General features: G+C 36.3%; 1 protein-coding gene across 10 annotated transcripts in view; it reads left to right on the forward strand.

Annotated features, from left to right (window-relative positions):
* The first annotated feature begins 3984 nt into the window (after nt 1–3984).
* Nucleotides 3985–19260, forward strand: part of LRRC4C (leucine rich repeat containing 4C) — a 1468103-nt gene continuing 1452827 nt past the window's right edge. For 7 of the 10 annotated variants that reach the window (XM_079929005.1, XM_079929001.1, XM_079929003.1 and 4 more), the window contains exons 1-3: nt 5885–6296; nt 10634–10705; nt 12248–12311. The gene's annotated coding sequence lies outside the window, so the exon portion shown is untranslated. Of the gene's footprint in view, nt 4757–5884; nt 6297–10363; nt 10706–12247; nt 12312–19260 lie in introns of those variants that run through there. The other 3 variants (XM_079928999.1, XM_079929000.1, XM_079929002.1) reach the window with 3 other exon arrangements.

Below are 19260 nucleotides of genomic sequence, written 5' to 3' on the forward strand. Positions count from 1 at the left end.
AATAAAATATATTTTATTTTATTTCATTTATTTTATTTTATTTATTTATTTTTTTCTGGGAGTTGGAATGGTGCTTTGAACCCTTGAGAGAATTGGCATGGAATTCATTACACTTCTGAAATCCTGAAGGATTGCATTGTTATGGGCTGAATTGTGTTCCTTCAAAATTGACATGTTGAAGTCCTAACCGCCACCCCTCCCACCCCCCAACCCCCCCCCACCCCCGTCCCCAGTACCTCAGAGTGTATGCATTTGGAGATAAGGTCATAAAGAGGTGATTAATTGAAAGTGAGGTCATTAAGGTGGGCCTTAATCCAATATGGCTGGTGTCCTTATAAGAAGAAGATACCTGAACACAGAGACAGAGAGATACCCAACATATGCATGAATAAAGGAATGATGATATGAGGGCACAGTGGGAAGGAAGGCAGCTTCAGAAGAAGCCAAACCTGCCAACACCCTGATCTTGAACTTCCAGCCTTCAGAATTGTGAGTAAATAAATTTCTGTTGTTTAAACCATCCAGTTTGTGATATTTAGTTATGACAACTCAGAAAATGAATACATATACCTATGCCAATAGAAGACATTGGAAAGAGCAGTGATGGCAAAACTTCAACTCCACCCAGGCCTGAGGATGACATCTAGCTGAGAAAAAGCAGGAAAAAAAAAAAGGCAAGAATTTAAATTTCTTTAGACAATTTAAGAATGTTGAATTCTTTTTGTGCTTTAACATATAAGAACAAGATAATTTCCTTTGGACTTGAATTTACAACAGCAAAGGGATTTAATATTGAATTTATTTATTCGCAGTAATTTGATTTGAGGAAGGGATTTAATTTCTACTTTGGGGCATCTCTGTTATAGACATTTTATGATGAGTATCTTCTTTTATCAGTTAATCTTACTGTAGAACTTCTGAAGGCCTTTAAGTGGAATGTGGCTGGACTTAATTTGAGATAGGAATTAAAAAGGCATGAATTTTATTTTTGGGTTTAGTGTGGGATTGTGGGTGATTTAATTAATGTGCACGGAATGTTCCATTCCATAGCTTTCTGGAGGCAAAATGTACTCTGCGCACCAGAGAAATACCCAAAGGGACAGTGATCAAATACCCACACACACACAGGGACATACATACACACACATAAATATTGGAAATATAACAAGATGGACTTCTCAAATGGTTGGAAGTACTACTTTGGTAAGCTACTTTTTTGGGAGGGGTGTTGGTGACTCCCTGAGTTGTATACTGAGAACAAACACTGTTAAATTTTCTTCTGAGGAGACTAGATACAGCTAACTATAGAGTGTTTGATTAGATGGTGAGTTTGCAACTTTGGAACCTGAGCTGAATTTCTCAGTGAAATAAAAGAGAGCCTGCAAACTGTAAGTACTTGTCCTCTTTTGCCACCCTCTGCCTTTACTCCACATAGCATTTATCCTTCCCTCCAAATAAGTATTAAAAATATTAGTGAAATAAGAGTTTAAATGGGTATGAGACTACTAGCCTGCCTGGGGTATAAATATGGACTGGGCCTTCCCTGACTCTGAGATTTTCAAATGAAAGAGCCCTTGTGGAGGTTGTTAGATACTAAAAGACAATCTTTCTTTAAACAAATCGTGTCATGAAGCCTAAACACAACTCATGCAGACTATATAGTTCGACAGAGTAGGAGCCAGAGTAGGTAGCTATTATTTACTGTTTGAATCATGAGTGTAAGAATTTTTCTTTTTAAATTAATTTCCAGACAAGGAATCCAATATAACACAGTCTAAGGCTTTAAGGGAGGATATATGGAGATGGGAAAAAGGGGTAGGTATTTTAAAGTCAAGAAACCCAAACCTTCTCTGACATAGCAGAACAGCTGAGAACACTGTTTGTTTGGTGGCTTCCAGTCTTATCAAAAAGGTAAGCCCTGGGCTGCGTGGAGGCAGATTGTCTAGCAGAAGACCCCGTTTTGCTCATCTGGGATTTATGATGTGCTGTTCCCACTAGGTCATATCTGAAGATCTCCATTCAGGATAATTACAGCAAATTCAAATCTGCATTATAAGTCAGGCTGTACTAGACAGCGAGCTCAGGGTTTAAGTAACTACTCTGTTGAGGCCCTGTTTTGTTAGTCTTCATATCAACACTATGAGATGAGTTAATTTAATACCCCAAATTATAGATGAGAAACTTGTACCTAAGGAAGTTAATAATATATCTAAATTCATATAATTAATAAGGAGCATAGCTTGTAACTGAAACTTGTCTTATCCTAAAGTGTGTCACTTACCAAGACACTAGTGAATTTTCCAGTAAAGGAATTTAGAAAAAGCATGTTTACACTGATTTAGCTGATCTGAAACGCTGGTCTCAGAAATGTTGAAAAAAAATTAAAATAATGAATCAGAAACTTAATATTCTTTAAGAAAGAAAACCCAAAGAGGTAAGGAAATATCTATAACACTCAAGTACAAATATAGTCTTATACTTCAGTTGGGAAAGAACTGCATTAATTCGTGGTTTATCCTGCAAAAGTCTTATTCAGTTAAAGTTTGAGAGCACAACCTCAAGCCGCTCACTCAAGCAGTATTTATTTAGCATATCCATTGAGTTTCTTTCACACTTTTCCTATGAAAACCTCAAGGTACAGTTCAAAGATCCTTTCTCTTTTTCTTGAACAAAAAAGTATGCCTCAAACATTATAATGAAGAGAAAAGGCCAGGAGAATAGCAAACTAAGGAATATAGGAAAATGGCCAAGGGGGTTAGAAGAGGTCATTTTGATTGAGAAGGATACATTCCAGTGACATGACAGATAATGCAATTTATCTCTTTTACATACAATTTAACATCATGGCCACACATTAATTGGGGGTTTTAGTTTCAATTTGTACTGTGTCCCTATGCTATCTTTAATCATCCCTCCTATTTTTTTTTTTCTTTTTCTCTTTCCTTTTCTTTCTCTTCCTTAATTCTCTCTCCCCAGGGCCAACCAATTGTTACCTGTTTTAAAGGTATGAGATTGCCTTCATGATATATTTGATTTTTATAACTCCAAGGTAAACTAATTGGTGCCCGGACCTGCAAACTAAGGGATACACTTTTAAAGTCTATAATCTGTTTTCTAGCATTTTAAATATTCTTTAGTTACTTAATAGAGTGTGAATGAATCTCAGATCTTTCTGTGAGAGCAAATTTTAGCAGAGAAATTCCAGTCATATGCCAGCATCATCTCAAATTCTTGGACTACTATTCACTCTGAGACAGAAGCAGCCAAATAGGAATAGGCATGTTGGTCATTCCCCAAATCAGGACCCAGTTCTTTGCTTGAAAGACTGACTTCGACATGTCTGGGAAGAACTGATTCATCCTGGCATCTCTGGAGATCTTGCTGTTAAAAATTGATAAAATACAATTGCATTTTACAAACTTACATAATATTCAGCTTCTCTATCAAGTACAGAATGACATGGTATGGTTGAACTTGACCACTAGATAAATTACACTTCTGGTTTAATGTTCCTATGACTCTTTGGGTGTTGTTGATATGTGTTAGCTATTCTAAAAGACTCTAATGAGTCCAGTTTAAATAAGTAAGTTGCTTTTGAAATGTCAATAGGCAAAATGGTGTAGAGTTATTATTTATTCATCATTTAGATTTAACTGTGTCATTTCTCTATAAACTTTATTTTAGAAAAATAAGTGCACTACTTTTCCTTATGTTTCTGTTAATATCACCACTAAGTTGATAAGAGATCTCTGCACATGACAACCAGTAAATGTCCCAGGACATTATCCCAAAGCCATGATGTGTCATTGATGCCCTTGTCATGTGCAAGTCATCTTGCAGATAGATGTTCAAGTGGCTTCAGCAACTTAATGATTGCATTGTATGCCATTCTCCTCTTGAGAAATGTGAATCTCATAGGAAATATTTCCCATAACTCAGGAAGACATGCACACGAGTTTAGCTACAATTCTCTGTGGCCCGCAAATAAATAATGATGGTGGAGCCTAGCAAACTGCCTGGTACATAATAGACATTTCATTGCTAAGCAAATTCATGACATTTTTGGTAAATATTCACAAATATTTGTTGACAAGCAAATGCATGACCTTTCACATCCTCCCTGAATTTTCTTGTAGTGTGCATACACTTTCAAATAAGACTAAAAACTGCAATCAGAACTTAGATCAGTTCAGTAAGGAACTGGTCTTGCGCCCTCTTTAATATCAATATCATGTTACCCTGTCTGGAAGTCACTGCTGGAGGAAACAGATGTCTTACTGTACCATTTGATCGAATCTCACTTTTTCAGAAGAAACTGCAGACTCATGAGAAAAGTTGAGCACTTTTGTGGGGTTTTCTCCAGCTATGCCATCACTGAGGCTGGAATGGAACTGCTTTGCCAGAGTACATCATTAGCAGCCTCATCCAGCCCTCCATATCTCACGCCTCCACGGTGCTCAGCTGTTGTTCCCACCTGGCATAAGAAATGCAACTCAAGGAAAGAAACAGCAGAAGGGAAATAAAACAAGAACAAGGAGCTGGGATTGAAGCCAGAAGAGGTAAAATGAGCATAGGGTCTGGGAAAAATAGAATCTAAATTCAAATTTACCCATTGCCTCAACCCATCTCTGAGAGTACTGGCCCCATCTCTTTCATCATTCTCCTGCCTCTCAAAAGGTTTCTAGGATGGAGGAAAGTAGAGAAAAGGAGAGATGATGTGAGTGCTGCAGAAATATCAATTAGGCCAACTTCTGAGGTAAGAAGAAACTCACTTAACACCAGGAAGAGGTTTTGAAAAGGTGAAAATGCTTCCTTCCCTGGAATAGACCTTGACAGCAATCCTGTCAATTTCCCCTTTGCTGAGTGAAGGAATCTTTGAGATAGAATTTCAGAGTTTAAAGTGGATGAGAAAATATAGGAGCTTTCTGATCTCAATCCTCATTGTTACAAAGCTTTAAGTGTCCAACATCCTCTAAGGTTTATGTGACTCTGGAACTTATATATTTAATTATTTAGAGCTGGATGGACTAGCCTGAGCCAAGCAAAGCAGAAGCTAGATCCAGTTAGCATAAGGTTTGCTCCTGATGTCTAAGGAGAAAGGAGAAAAAGTATTTGCCATTGAGATACACCAGTGCAGGTCAAAAGTGAGCAAAAGAGATGAGGATTTAGGACAGACTCATTTTGTGACTACCATTTGTAGTAGAAATTATTTTATATATTCTTTTCTGCTTTCTGCTTTATACTGAATTGAAATTTTTAATTAAATTTTTCCCATTTTATACATTTTGAAGTTATGCATGTTTATTTTTATTTACTATTTTATTTATTTCTTTAGTTATTAAAATGAGAGCATGGATATTTGATTTAACAAAGTCTAAATGTATTCAATTTTGTGATCCTGCTTCCAAATAATATGAGGATTTTGAACATCTAAATTTCAATCTTCTTATTCCCTTCATACATGCTATTTTTGTTCAACATTTCAGGTTTTTATAAGTTGCAAAGTCCTAAATTCGAATATACTGCTAAAGTGTTGTACAGTCAATACCTAACTTCTCAGATCATTTTCTTTTCGTTTTATTCTCCAATCGTATTTTAGCTGGAAGATACGATTCTAGGTTGAGAGTTATTTTCTCTCAGCAATTGGAAAATATTATTTTACTTTCTGGTTTAAAATTTTTCACTTGATGAATGTGTATCAGCTTAATAGTTGCTGCTTTATATATAATCAGTCTTTTTCTCCCTTCATATAAGAGTTTTTCTTTGTCTTTTGGTTTTGAACATTTCCTACAATAAATCTTTTTTAGATTATTTTTATTGTCCTTACTTTAGATTTCATTATGATTCCTGAATTAGAAGATATAGGACTTTTATGAGTTCTTAAAAATTTTCTTCTAATTTTTCTCTCTCTTTTTAAAATATTGCCTCTCCCACGTTCATTCATTTTATTCTATGCATATCTATGTTTGATGCATGTTAGATCTTCTCATTTTATCCTTCTTGTCTCATAACCTTTCTTTGTATCTTCTATTGTTATTCCTTGGAAAACCCTAATTGAGTTTATGTATTTAATTATGGATTTCAGGAGCTTTTGACCTTGAATGGGGAGAAATCAGGAACTGGGAAAAATCTTGAAACAAATGTCAAAATTCATTTACACAAACTGAGAACTTTGCCTTCAGACACAGCCAAGAAGACAGAGAGAGTAAACTTACCTTAATGACCAACCAATGTAATTAATAGATAACACACATTTTATTTGGTAGTGGGTGCACAAAGAAAGGAGTATTTACAAGGTGAGTGCCTTTGGGTACATTACTTAATCTTTCTACACAATAACTTCTTTTTCTGTGAAAATGGTCATGATATTAACTGCATGGTGCTTTGTGAAGATGGCATTAAGATAATACTTTTAAAGCAGTGAGTATGGTACCTGGCACATTGAAAACATCAATAAATAGGATTAAATTTGGGGTTATAATAATAAAAATAATAGTGGAAAATCTACCTGGAGAAAGGATTCACATGAGAAAAATTAGTAGGATTTCCCTAGAAGAACAGGAGAGACAGGGGGAGAATACCATTCTAAAGGAGGGAACTGGTAGCGCACAGAGTTTATATTTATTGGGCACTTATTATGTACCAGACACCATACAAGAGGTCAGTAAACCAGAGAATCTGAGTCATATCCGAGCTAGGCGTGCTAGCTATCTGTTTTTGTAAACAATGCTTTATTGGAACACAGTCATAATCATTTGTTTACATATTGCTGATGGCTACCTTTACATGGCAATGGCAGAGTTCAGTAGTTGCAACAAAGACCTTAGGCCCTTATCATACACTAAAATGTTTATTATGTAGTAAAAGTTTGCCAACTCCTGGACTATACAAAGGACAATGAACTAAGCAGTTAATTGCCTCATTTAATTATCACAGTATTTAGCACCAAGGGGAAATAAAAGAGTGTGGTCAGTTAAGGCAATGCAATAACTTGAAATTGACACCAAATATAGTTTCAGGCTGGGTGGGGAGTGTGTGGTGAAGGATAGGAGTTGAGGAGATGTAGGGAAGCAAAATTTACCACCTCAAATTGTGTCTCTTTGGCACAGGATTTATTTAGGCTGATTATTTTTCAAGCCCCAAAGACTCAGGATGAGCCTTTGACCTTCCTCCAACTGCCTAAAATAATGTAGATGGAGAACATGTCCCCAGAAGGGAGCTATGACTGTAGAGAGCTCTAGTATGAACTAGGTGTGTAGACAGGGAGGAACCTAGCAAACTCTGTGTGTTAAAGTTCCTCCCTGTGTCTCATTGTCTCTGACTGGCCCGACAAACATTTGTTTACCAAACCTTTGTTTTTCCATCTCCATGTAAATTGCCTTCCTCCCCTTTGAAGTCCCAAACCATTACCTGCCAACATCCTCTTTTATCTTTAGCTGATGATGGTGTTTAAGGTGAGGGCTTTGGCCATTTTGGCCAAAACAACAACAACAACAAAACAAACAAACAAAAAAACACACACAAAAACTTAGTTTGGTGAGTTACTTAGTTTTCCTGGTCTCTCGTATTTGGTGAGTTATTTAGTTTTCCTGGGTCTCTCCCATGTATACACATTGTTAAACTTTTGTTAGATTTTCTCCTGTTAATCTGGCTCATGCCCATTTAATTCTTAGACCAGCCAGAAGAATCTAGAAGTGTAGAGGAAAATTTCTTCCTCCTCCACAGCAAGAAAGGCAAATTACAGCCAGTCTTAAATATTTTATTCAAAAACATTTGAAAATAATGGCAATAAAAGTGAGAGATTAGCTGGATAAAATTGAGTATAAGTTTCCAAAAATAGATGCACAGCTACCTGCTTCGATAGCAAAGAACAGCCCCTTATCTGCTACTTATTTCTCATCATAAATTAGTTGCTGTTTGTGTATCACACCTTTTACTCTGCTTAGTCAATATAAGTCTGTCATTCCTAAGTACTTTGCTACAAAAAGACTTCCTCATCTTTTCCATTGCTTTCCTCAACACCCATTCCTTACTTCCCACCCATCATCAGGATTTCTGTTCGTGAATTTTTTTTTTCTCTATATTACATCTTATCTGAGCTTCTTCATTTTCAAACAGCTACATCCTACACAAACTCTGACTCTCGTTCTGATCTATCTTGCCAAGATTTTTCTGAGCTTGTGAATCAATGTTTAAAATAACTTACAAGAATTGGGCTGTAATAACCTTAGGGTATTTCACTCTCAAGAGACCGTTGCTATTGCCATTTCCTGAGGTGGAAGATGTACCTAACTCATGAACATCAACAGCTCTAATTCCCCAGAGAAAAGCTGTTTGCACTGAGGTTCATTTTCAAGAAGGTTGTAATGAGCCTACCTCAAGGAACTCCCAGAACACAATGTTTAGCATAACTGTTGAATTCACATGAATGAAATGAAATGAGTATTTGAGATATATGGATTATGCAGATTTACAGGAAGGAAAAAACAAGATGGTTGACCTGGTTAGAAAAGGCTTCTCAAATGGGAGAAGTTAACATATAAACTGGAACTGTAAAATTGCATTATAATCAAGTTACAACTGTAAGGATAACAACATACCTGAGACTGGATAACCTCCAGGACTAATCAAGAATGGTGGGCATTATGTTCTATCAGAGTAATTCAGTTAATGTTTAGCCCTTCCATTCCATTTATTCATTTATTCATTCATTATTTTATTCATCCAACTTCCATTCCACAATCAATCCAAGTGCTGTGTAAATCAACAGAGATTTTAGGGATAAAGAATTTGTGGAATTCAAAGCTCAGTGTAGCCAAAAAGCATATATATATATATATACATATATATATATATATATGGTAACTGCATAGTCATTTACCAAACATCTTGTTGTGTTAGTTGCCATTCTTACAACGTAGCAAGTTTGGTATTCATGTAACCACAGAAGTTCGTAGAGGTTAATCAAATTGCTCAAGGACTCATGGCTTGTAAGTCTCAGAGCTGGTAATTTAACCCAAGGTTGTCTGTCTCTAGAAATAATTGTATATTCTTTTCCCCATGTCATGTTGCCTCTCTGGGAGATGTGAAAATTGCAACAGCAGAAACATATTCAAGGAAACGAGTTAGCCTAGGGGAAGAAGAGACCAGCAATAGGTGTTATGAGTCAGTGGTTTTTAGGAACATATTATACTTAGCATGATCCTTCAAGAGCTCCTAGTTCTGTTGGAGAGAAAAACACCTCATGTATGAATTGATTAAAGAATGAACCTTTCTTTCATTATAAGATCTTCTGTAGCTGACATCTAGAATTAGGAGCTCTTCAAGCAAATGCTCATTCCACTGGTTTTTAGGCCCTGTTTTTCTTCTTTTTTTTTTTTTTAATTAATACTAAATCTGACCAGAGAAGTCTCTTGCCCAATTCCCTCTTATCTTATATCAGGGTTCATATGGAATAACTGAATTTGCCTATATTAAATTGAAAGTGCCCAGGGTGATTTATATCTGAATCTCTTCCAATATGAATTCCAGGCAAGCACTAGGATTTCCTCTTGTTCTCTTCAAGTTCTGCCAAACAAATAGCAAAAGACTGCTGAGAATAAGTTTAGAATCGAAATGAATCAAAATTAGGGACTTAGGTGTATGCTGGCATTTTTCTTTGTGAGCTGAAGCCCTGACTAATGAAATACACTGTACGTTGCAATAAAAATTTTTAATGTTAGTTTCATTCTTAGAGACGATGACGTGTCTCATTTTTTGAGAGTCCCTGCAACAGTCTGAACCAATGCATCTCAAAGTTTAATGTACATACAAATCACCTAGAAATCTTGAAAAATACTGATACAGACTCAACAGTTCTGGAATGGGCCCTAAGATTCTGCATTTCTAACCAGTGCTCAGGTGATTCTCATGCTACTGATCAGTAGAGCTCATTCATCCAGCAAGAGATGAGGATGTTGGAATGACAAGGCATGAATGTAAATGGTACCTTGCATTCTAGCCATCTCATTTCCTTGTTGTCTTGGGATATGTATTAGGGTTTTCCAAAGATACAGAATTAATAATATTTATTATTAATAATATATTAATAGAATTAAAAGAATTAATATATATATAATTAATACACTATATATATACACAGAGAGAGAGAGAGAGAGACTGATTATGATTAATTAGCTTATATGATAATGGAAGCTGAGAAGTCCTACAATCTACTTGAGAAACAGGGGAGCCTATGGTAAAAATCTCAATCCAAGGGCAGGAATAGATTGATGTCCTAACTCAAGCAGGAAGGCAGGGAAGAAGGAATTCTCCCTTCTTCCACTTTTTGTCCTATTCAGGCCATCAATGAATTGGATAATGCCTACCCACTTTGGGGGAGGGTGATTTATTTCAGTGAGTTCACCAGTTCAAATGCTAATCTTATCTGGAAAAACACTCTTAAAGACACACCCAGAAATAATGCTTAATCTGGCATCCCATGCTCAGTCAATCTGACATATAAAATTAACCATCGCAGGATGTATAGGAGATAAAGTAAAAATGATGTAACACGTGGTAAATATCAAGGGAGACTGGCACGTAATAGGCTCTCAAAACTATTATTAAATACATATTATTAAATGTGTTTCAGGGTGCAGTGAAGGACTACGAAGCTGATTAAGAAATACTCCGGATTCTCTTTAGTGCTTTCCCACTATCTGTGGTAAGGACCAATTTTTCTTCCACTCCCTCTCAGAACAATAGTTTATAAAATACAATAAAAATGAATTATTAGAAAAAAAGACACAACAAAGAGTTTAAAATATAAGTATTTAAAAACTTTGAGATTCAAGTGAGGTAAAATTTCTGTTACATTCATATAAGAGTTCCTAGTGTTAACTTTCAATTTCTATGCCTATCTCCTTACCAAGTCTCTGCCCCAATACACAGGACCCACTTTGAGCAGCATGGCTCACCAGAGGATTGTATATGATGGGGCACAAAGCTCTGCGTGTCATAAACACTCACTAAGCAGCCTGTTAACTGCTCACTGAAGATTCTGGGTCTTTTTCATATGAGTCATAGTGAAATGTGATTTCAGATTCTGTATTTCCTTCCTGTATAGATTCCTCCAGCTTGCTCCCTCTGGACTTTTGCTTAAAAAAATGCATCTAAACGGCCTCACTGTTACTGATTTCAGGAAGAAATGTTAGGGGAGGTGTGTTTGAAGTGGCTACAGTAAAAAAAAAAAAAAAAAGGACAATTATTTTAATAGGATTTGACAGCTTCAGAGAAGAGTTGTCTGATGGTGACTGAGTTAGGAAGTTTTTTGTTTGTTTGTTTTCCCCAATCATGAATTGAGGTACATATATTTCAGTGACACAGTGACACAGAAGCAGGAATGCAATGATTTCAATGACTCTGTGAGGTCACTGAAATATTGTCAAAATAATTAATCATAAGAGAACATGTGCCCTGCTTTCCAATATTGGAGGAATGAAAGACAAAAGCATATAGCTAGTGCAATATGGGTGAAAGATGAGAGCACATTTTAATCCAGATTGGACAGGAGAGATTAAAATGCCATTGTTGATGGTATTACCTTATCCATTGTAAGAGACGTGTAAGACGGGTGAAAACATTGGATGTGCCTCATAACACAACACAGATATTGTACTCAAACCCATATCAAAATCAGAAGGAGTAGTGAATAGAGCATTAGATTGAAGACAGTTCACGAGAAGTCATGTTTAAAAAATGTGTTAAATAGAAAATGTGTAACACACCTGCTGATTTGGACTTTTGCCTCCAAAGTGCCTGACCTGCTCCATGTGCCAGCATATGGAACTTTTTTATTATGGGCACATTCTCCCGAGCTGAAATGAAGTCTGAAATACTTGGCTTCTTAAAAACGTTAATTACTGTGCAATTGGCTCTTTTTAACTGACCCACCTGCAGTATTAATACAATGTGGGAATAAAGAAACTGTTATTCCCTTCTGCAGCAGAGTTTTTGTCCAAAGGGGTAATTGGAACTTATTAGAGATTTTTTTTTTCACAATACTCTGTTTCATTTTATCTCAAACTTTAAGAAAAGTGAATGTATCAAATTTTAGACAATTCAAATGATAGCCCTCTGGGTGGTTATGCTAAGTGGATTCCTCAGGTAATTATCCAACACCTGAAGCCCTAAGAAGTCATCAAGGTTTGTGGACTAGCTTTGGATATTCTGGTTTTATTTTAAAATGTGACCTTTTTTTTTTCAGATTTCTTGGTCTTCCTGGGATCTTACATTGATGTCTACAAGTGTTGCCTTTCGAACAACCATAAGTAAATCTCTTTGCTATTGTTTAGAAGCTAAATACTATCTATTTACTGTATTTAATTCACTACATAAAATTTAGTTAGCCAAATAATAGGGTTTTCCATTTCTCTTTAACGTTCTTCTGTGGCCAAGTAAGGGATGCCTGAGCACCAAGACATGGACTGCAAAGTTGGGGGTATCTGTTTTCCCTAATACTTTTCCTTAAAAATACCTATTTTGGGTTCATAAGCTTTGTAACCTATGGGATGGAATTTTTTGAATGAAATACACTTTTTAGAATGACCTATATATTATCTATGTGTAGAAAATTATATATGCATATTCCTTGTCCTGAGTAAATGTCAAGGTTGAGAGTATTGGAGTCAAATTCTTGCTTCACTGTTCACCAGCCGTGAGACCTTAGAAATGCTGCTTAACATCTCTGACCTTTAGTTTTCTCATCTTCATAGTGGTTATAATGAGTGAACTGACCTCACAGAATTTTCCTGAGCATCAAATGTGACAGTGCTTATTAAATTCTTAGCATGAATTCTGGAATATGCTAAAGACTATGAATGAACAGCCAGATGAAGAGATTCATAGGGCAAGGTCCAGAAGTGTCTTGAGAACAGGTGCTCTGTCCCTGTAGAGTTAGGGCACGCCACTCTCTCAGCATGTAGATGTGTTCACCGACTCAGAAGCTTTGCTTGGAGTACCTAGAAATCAGGATTGAGTAAGAGACCTAAGAGGACCAGATAGTGCAGGTCAGCAGTCTTTGCACAGTCATCTCCTAAGCCTGGGTTATTGGCAGCAACTAGAAATAATTGACCGTATAGCAGCTGAAAGTCCAAACAGAGGCACAGGGCAGTATGGCTAAAGTTTAAATGTCCAGAGAAACGTTGAATTTGGAAATTGAGGCTACAACAGAGCCAAGAGGTGTTGTGGTTTTTAATAACCAGAAATAAGCCTTAATCTGAGTGGAAGGGCATTTGTTCAATCAGGACCAGAGTAAGGTAATCCAAGTAGTTCAAGACCAAAGCAATAGAAAACTTAAAATGCCTACTTAACTTCCTTCTAGATCAGGTTTTTTTTGGCAACTGCCCACCCTTTCATGATCCCTCTTGGGTTTGGACAGTGGTGGATTGGCTCTTGAAGGTATAAAAAAGGTCATTTTGTTGCTGTCAATCCAGACTAATTACAAGTTCTATCTATGGTAGCCCTAGAAATGCAGATCTGTGATTATACACTTAACAAACTGATGGAGGCTGGGACCTAATAAATTATCTTTCTCCACATCCATCTCAAAACCAACTGACCAAGGAGACATGGATTGTTTTTATAAGCTGAGAGGTCCCTGTTGCCCTTCTTCATTGCAAATTATGTAAACCTTTCTTAAGCCTCTCTGAATGATGCTGATTTTTGGTACCTACTGGAAGTCAACATTGTTCCAAGAAGCAATTCTTAGAAATTAAGTGTAGAGGCTCTAGCCTATATTTCATAAGCTTAATCCAGGCTCCACAGCCTACTAAGTCTGACCCTGAGCAAATTACATAACTGTGTTAATCTTCCTACATTTAAACTGGGAATTGTAAGACTACCGGTATCAGATAACTGTTGTGAGAAGATGAAATGAGATAAGCACGTGAAGTGTTCCAAATATTGATTGCATCATTAGTATTATGGGAGAAAAATGAAGTGTTCAAAACAGATGAGGGCATCAGGAATGGGCATGGAAGTTAGGAGCTGGATAATCTGAGCTGCTTGTCTTCTGAGAATTATATGTGAGAGTATAGAATTTTGTGATATGAGCATACAAGGCAATCTCACATGAAATGGGTGAATGGTACAATGATCCCCTCTTTAAAATAAATTTATCCTAAGAAAGACACTAAATTTAAAAAAACAAAAACAAACAAACAAAAAAACCCACAAGCATTCATTTATTTTATTTGTCCAAAGTGAGAAATTGGTCAGATCCTGAAGTAAAGTGTCAAAAGGAAGAGAGCTAATGCCCTTTGCCCGGCAATAAGCAAAGAGCCAGTTTGAAACTTTTGCTAAAACACTCTAATGAAACCACCTCATTGACTCTAAATACTCATCTTTTGGATCATCCTTGGAAATTAAATTCTTTGGAGTTTAAGAAATAACAACATTTTATTGAAAGGAAGTCATAACTTTAATAAAACTATATATAGTCTTTGTGAAAGGATGTTGTCTTGCTCAAGCAATATTTCCAACAAACTTCATGTGGCAAATCTAACCTACAGATATAACAGTGGTACTTCAGGATTTATATATAAAGAAATGTATTTAGTTTGGTATTTTTATGGAAGCAAAATAAATTAAGATTATACATAAATAAGGAAACAGTGGATAAATTATATATAATAATTTATTATATATAATATATATAATATATATATATTATATATATAAAATATATAATAAATTATATATAAATATATATAATATATATAATAAATATATATATAATAAATTATATATAATAATTGATAAATTGATATTATAAAATATTATGCAGCTATTGAAAGCAAAACATTACATCAATACACATTGATAAGGGAAGGAAGAAGGAACAAAAGAAGGGAACGAGAGAGAGAAGAAGAAATGGTAGACCTGAATTTCTAAATTTGACAAATCAGGAAGCCCTTTACAACTAATTGGGGAAAACATGAAAGTTTTCTCCAGGTTTTATGAAAAATACCCTGGGTTGTTTGTCTCTCAGAACTCACAATGTGATTTAAAGATGCAGCACTTACTTGATTTCCCATCCATTTCATACTGATTATTGAATGAGAAGAAAAACACTTACCCAGGTATCTGTGGAACTTCTCACTTCTTCTGTATCAGCACAACACCTCTCTCAGTTTATGCAGAGCCTCCATCTTTAGATCTGCAGTCCTTAGACTTTTGAAGTGTGAAGACCTCATTTGAAAATACGACGAAAACAAAGAACATGGCACATAAGCTTAAGTGTAACACAGTGAGCCTGTCTGAGAATGAAGCCAACAAAGTAGAACTGAGGAATAAGCCCAGATGGTATTGTCGCATAGGCCTGTGATGAAAGTCAGCTCAATCCGCAGATATTCAGATAAATAAGCTATTCAGATAAAAAATTTCTTCTATTCCTATACACTAATGATGAAAAATCTGAAAGTGAAATTAAGAAAACACTCCCATTTACCATTGCAACAAAAAGAATAAAATACCTAGGAATAAACCTACCTAAGGAGACAAAAGACCTGTATGCAGAAAACTATAAGACACTGATGAAAGAAATTAAAGATGAGACCAACAGATGGAGAGATATACCATGTTCTTGGATTGGAAGAGTCAACATTGTGAAAATGACAATACTACCCAAAGCAATCCACAGATTCAGTGCAATCCCTATCAAACTACCAATGACATTTTTCACAGAACTAGAACAAAAAAACTTCACAATTTGTATGGAAACACAAAAGACCCCAAATAGCCAAAGCAATCTTGAGAAAGAAAAATGCAGCTGGAGGAATCAGACTCCCTGACTTCAGACTATACTACAAAGCTACAGTAATCGAGACAGTATGGTACTGGCACAAAAACAGAAAGATAGATCAATGGAACAGGATAGAAAGCCCAGAGATAAACCCATGCACCTATGGTCACCTTATCTTTGATAAAGGAGGCAAGGATATACAATGGAGAAAAGACAGCCTCTTCAATAAGTGGTGCTGGGAAAACTGGACAGCTACGTGTAAAAGAATGAAATTAGAACACTCGCTAACACCATACACAAAAATAAACTCCAAATGGATTAAACACCAGACACTGTAATACTATATGTCTTATAGAACTCTACATGTATTTGTGTGACTATGGGATCAAAATCGATTCTCTAGAATATGGGACTGTGCCTGTCTCCATGTGAAGCACCAAGCCTGGCAAAAGGAGAAGCTAAATAATTGTTCAATAAATGCTATTAATGAATGTTTTGTTTGGTGTATGTAACCATGAATATAGCGATCACCATCTCTGCAAACATAGAGATTTGGTCATAGAGATTCTTGGAAACACCAATTTCTATTTCAGCACTGGAAGATGGGGAATTGATTCAAACAAAAAAAGCTTGGTGCAGGGTAGCAGAACGAGGCAAACGACCAGAGTTCCAGTTAACTGCCTGTTATTCAGCCCCAAGCTGCTTCACTGTAATGGAGGGTGCTGGGAAACTGAGTGTTTCCAAGGCAATACTGCTGATTTATGGAAATGTTCAAGACACGGGACTACTTGTGAGTTTCTGCCAGACAGATATTTAATACTGTCAGTGCAGGGAAATGCATTAGAAACAATTATTCAAAAACCACTTCCCCTGGCCAGTTCTATGTTACATACTGCTGCTACTGTCACGGATATTTGTGTTTTAAATAAGAGCCTTTTTACTCTTAGCCCTTTATGCTGCTGTTCCATGATATCAAAGCTGAGAAAATCATGGTTACCTGGCTATATTGATGAAGAGGTCTGATATGTCCTCTTAGGAGCTTTTATTATCCAGTGTGTAAGAGTACCACTTGTTTATGAAGCAAAGTCCCATACTTCTATTGATGTTACATTCTCTTGCATAAGAAAAATTCCCCTTTAATTTTGAGCAAAACGTAAACTTAGGCATCTGGTTAAAATAGCTCATAGAATGTACCTTCCTAGAGAAGGAATTTTCTGGTTAAATCAGGCCTGAGAATGGGTGAGCTAATTTCTTCATCAGGTTTTGTTGGATTATCATTGTAAACAAAATTCAAATCCTGACCCTAAGTTGGACCTCTGACACTTTTCAGTTTTCAAGTCTTGCCTTCTTTACCTTTTCTGGGCTTCTTTTCTCTTAGGTCTTTCACTTGATAATAATCCCAATTCTCTCATGGAGGTTAGGACATCTAGTTTGACAATAAATTTGAAGATACAGTGTAAATAATCAAACAGTATACATGTAAATAGTTAGGTCTTATTACTGTTATGAAATCTAGGTAAAAATCATCCTTTTATCTGCCTCATATGCATAAAATATGTATCCCTTAAATATTACTTTCTCTGGGATTGATTCTGATCCATCTTTAACCACATCCATGGTATCTTATTCTTCTGACATAGAATCACAAATCTCCTGGTAATTGCTCATTTAGTTTCCTGTCTTCTCACTAAACAGGAAACACCTTAAAGATGAAGACCTTTCCTGTCTTACACACCACACTACCATCAATGTCAGCAGAATATCTAGTATATATCAAGCACTCAGTACACATTCTTGGATGAATGCATAAATAGGTAGAATAATAGATAATATGACTGTAAAAGACACTGTCTAAATAGACTGACATGAACTAGTATGGCCAGGAAAGTTATTTTATTTTTCATGTTCAATGTGTGAAAGAGAGAGGGTTTTCAACTTCACAAAGCATTAGCACAGATTAATGAGTCTCACCCTTACATAGCTACCCTTTTATAGCTATTTACCTGTTAGTATCAAATTGGTCCTCTTTCCTTATTTATATTAACTCATATACTATTTCTTTAAATATAATCATTTTCACCAAGGGATTCAAGGAATGTCACCATTGTTTAACTGTGACGCTGTTAATTTGTAATCACATTTATCACAACCTCTGGGAGCACTCTCTAACAAGCTCCAGATCCTACTCCAACTCCCTCTGTAACCTTGTAAGTGGATGCATTGGTATTGCTTCTTCACTTAAGTAGCCACTTCCTAAAAGTGAATAAGCATGCTTTTCCCACAGTGCCTTTCTATGGACTAATTAGTTGATGCTTGCAGTGTTCCTTCAAGGAGATAAGTACCATGGAAATGCTAAGTGCCATTGGTCCTGAAGCAATAGCTGTGGGTTCCTCTGGGATGGAAGCTGCTTGAGAAATGTATTGCAGAACAATGCAGAGTGGAATGGAGCAGAGGTTCTCCCCAGGATACAGCAGCTTACTCCAGGGAGACAAATCTTTATGAAAATAGTCTAACATAACTTTCTTATTTATTTATTTGTTTATTTATTAATTTATTATCCACACGGCATGTGGGATCTTAGTTCCTGACCTGGGATCGAACCCATGCTCCCTGCAGTGGAAGTGCAGAGTCTTAACTACTGGACCACCAGGGAAGTCCCTAAGATAACTTTCTTTGAAGCAGGCAAAACTTTGGGAGTGGCCATGGCTAAATGTCACTGAGTCAGGAACACAATTTCCTTCTACTGCCTGTTTCCCTAGAAAATTAGGAGAAAATAAGCACAGCCACTATGGAGCTTTGGAATTTTTAAGACCAAGGAGATTTCATTTACCTCTCTGTATGAAGACTCTGCCTCATTGCCTGATATGAGAGCTCCCTGCCCTGACCTTACCCATCCTCACATGGTAGTATTGGGATATGTATTCCTGGAGCTGTGGACATGACAGAGCCAGCACGAGTGCCTAATATGCAACCTTTCCTCCTTCCTTTCTGATTTTCTGTATTTCCTCCCAAAAATAGCATTGAGTTCCTACTGTTTGTCAGGCATTGTCCTAGGTAGAGGTTTGATAGGAAATAGAAAGAAAGGAGCTCTTTTCTTCCTGGTTTTCTATGCACTCATCTCAACCAGTTATCTTCTAAGTGTATGTGCTTCTTCCTTAGGTGGAATCATGGATTCATGAAGGCATAGTATATTTTGATCTAAAAGAGACTTTGGAGAACCTTACTTAACAAATAAGAAAACATGTGTGTATGTGGTGGTGGTATTGTTACCAGTACCAACGCTATCACTACCACAAATACTGATGATGATGATGCAAAACTCTTTCTACTACCCGGCCTAGATTTGGGGTAGGTATCCTTGTTTCATAATTTTATATTAAGAAATACTTTTCTTCCTTATTCTTGGGACAAATACAGCTCTTCTGAAGCACATACCATCAAATTATACCCCTTAGTACTCCTGTTATATGAAGTCA

The sequence above is a fragment of the Stenella coeruleoalba genome (genome assembly GCF_951394435.1).
Source record: "Stenella coeruleoalba genome assembly, chromosome: 8".
In the NCBI taxonomy this organism is placed as follows: domain Eukaryota; kingdom Metazoa; phylum Chordata; class Mammalia; order Artiodactyla; family Delphinidae; genus Stenella; species Stenella coeruleoalba.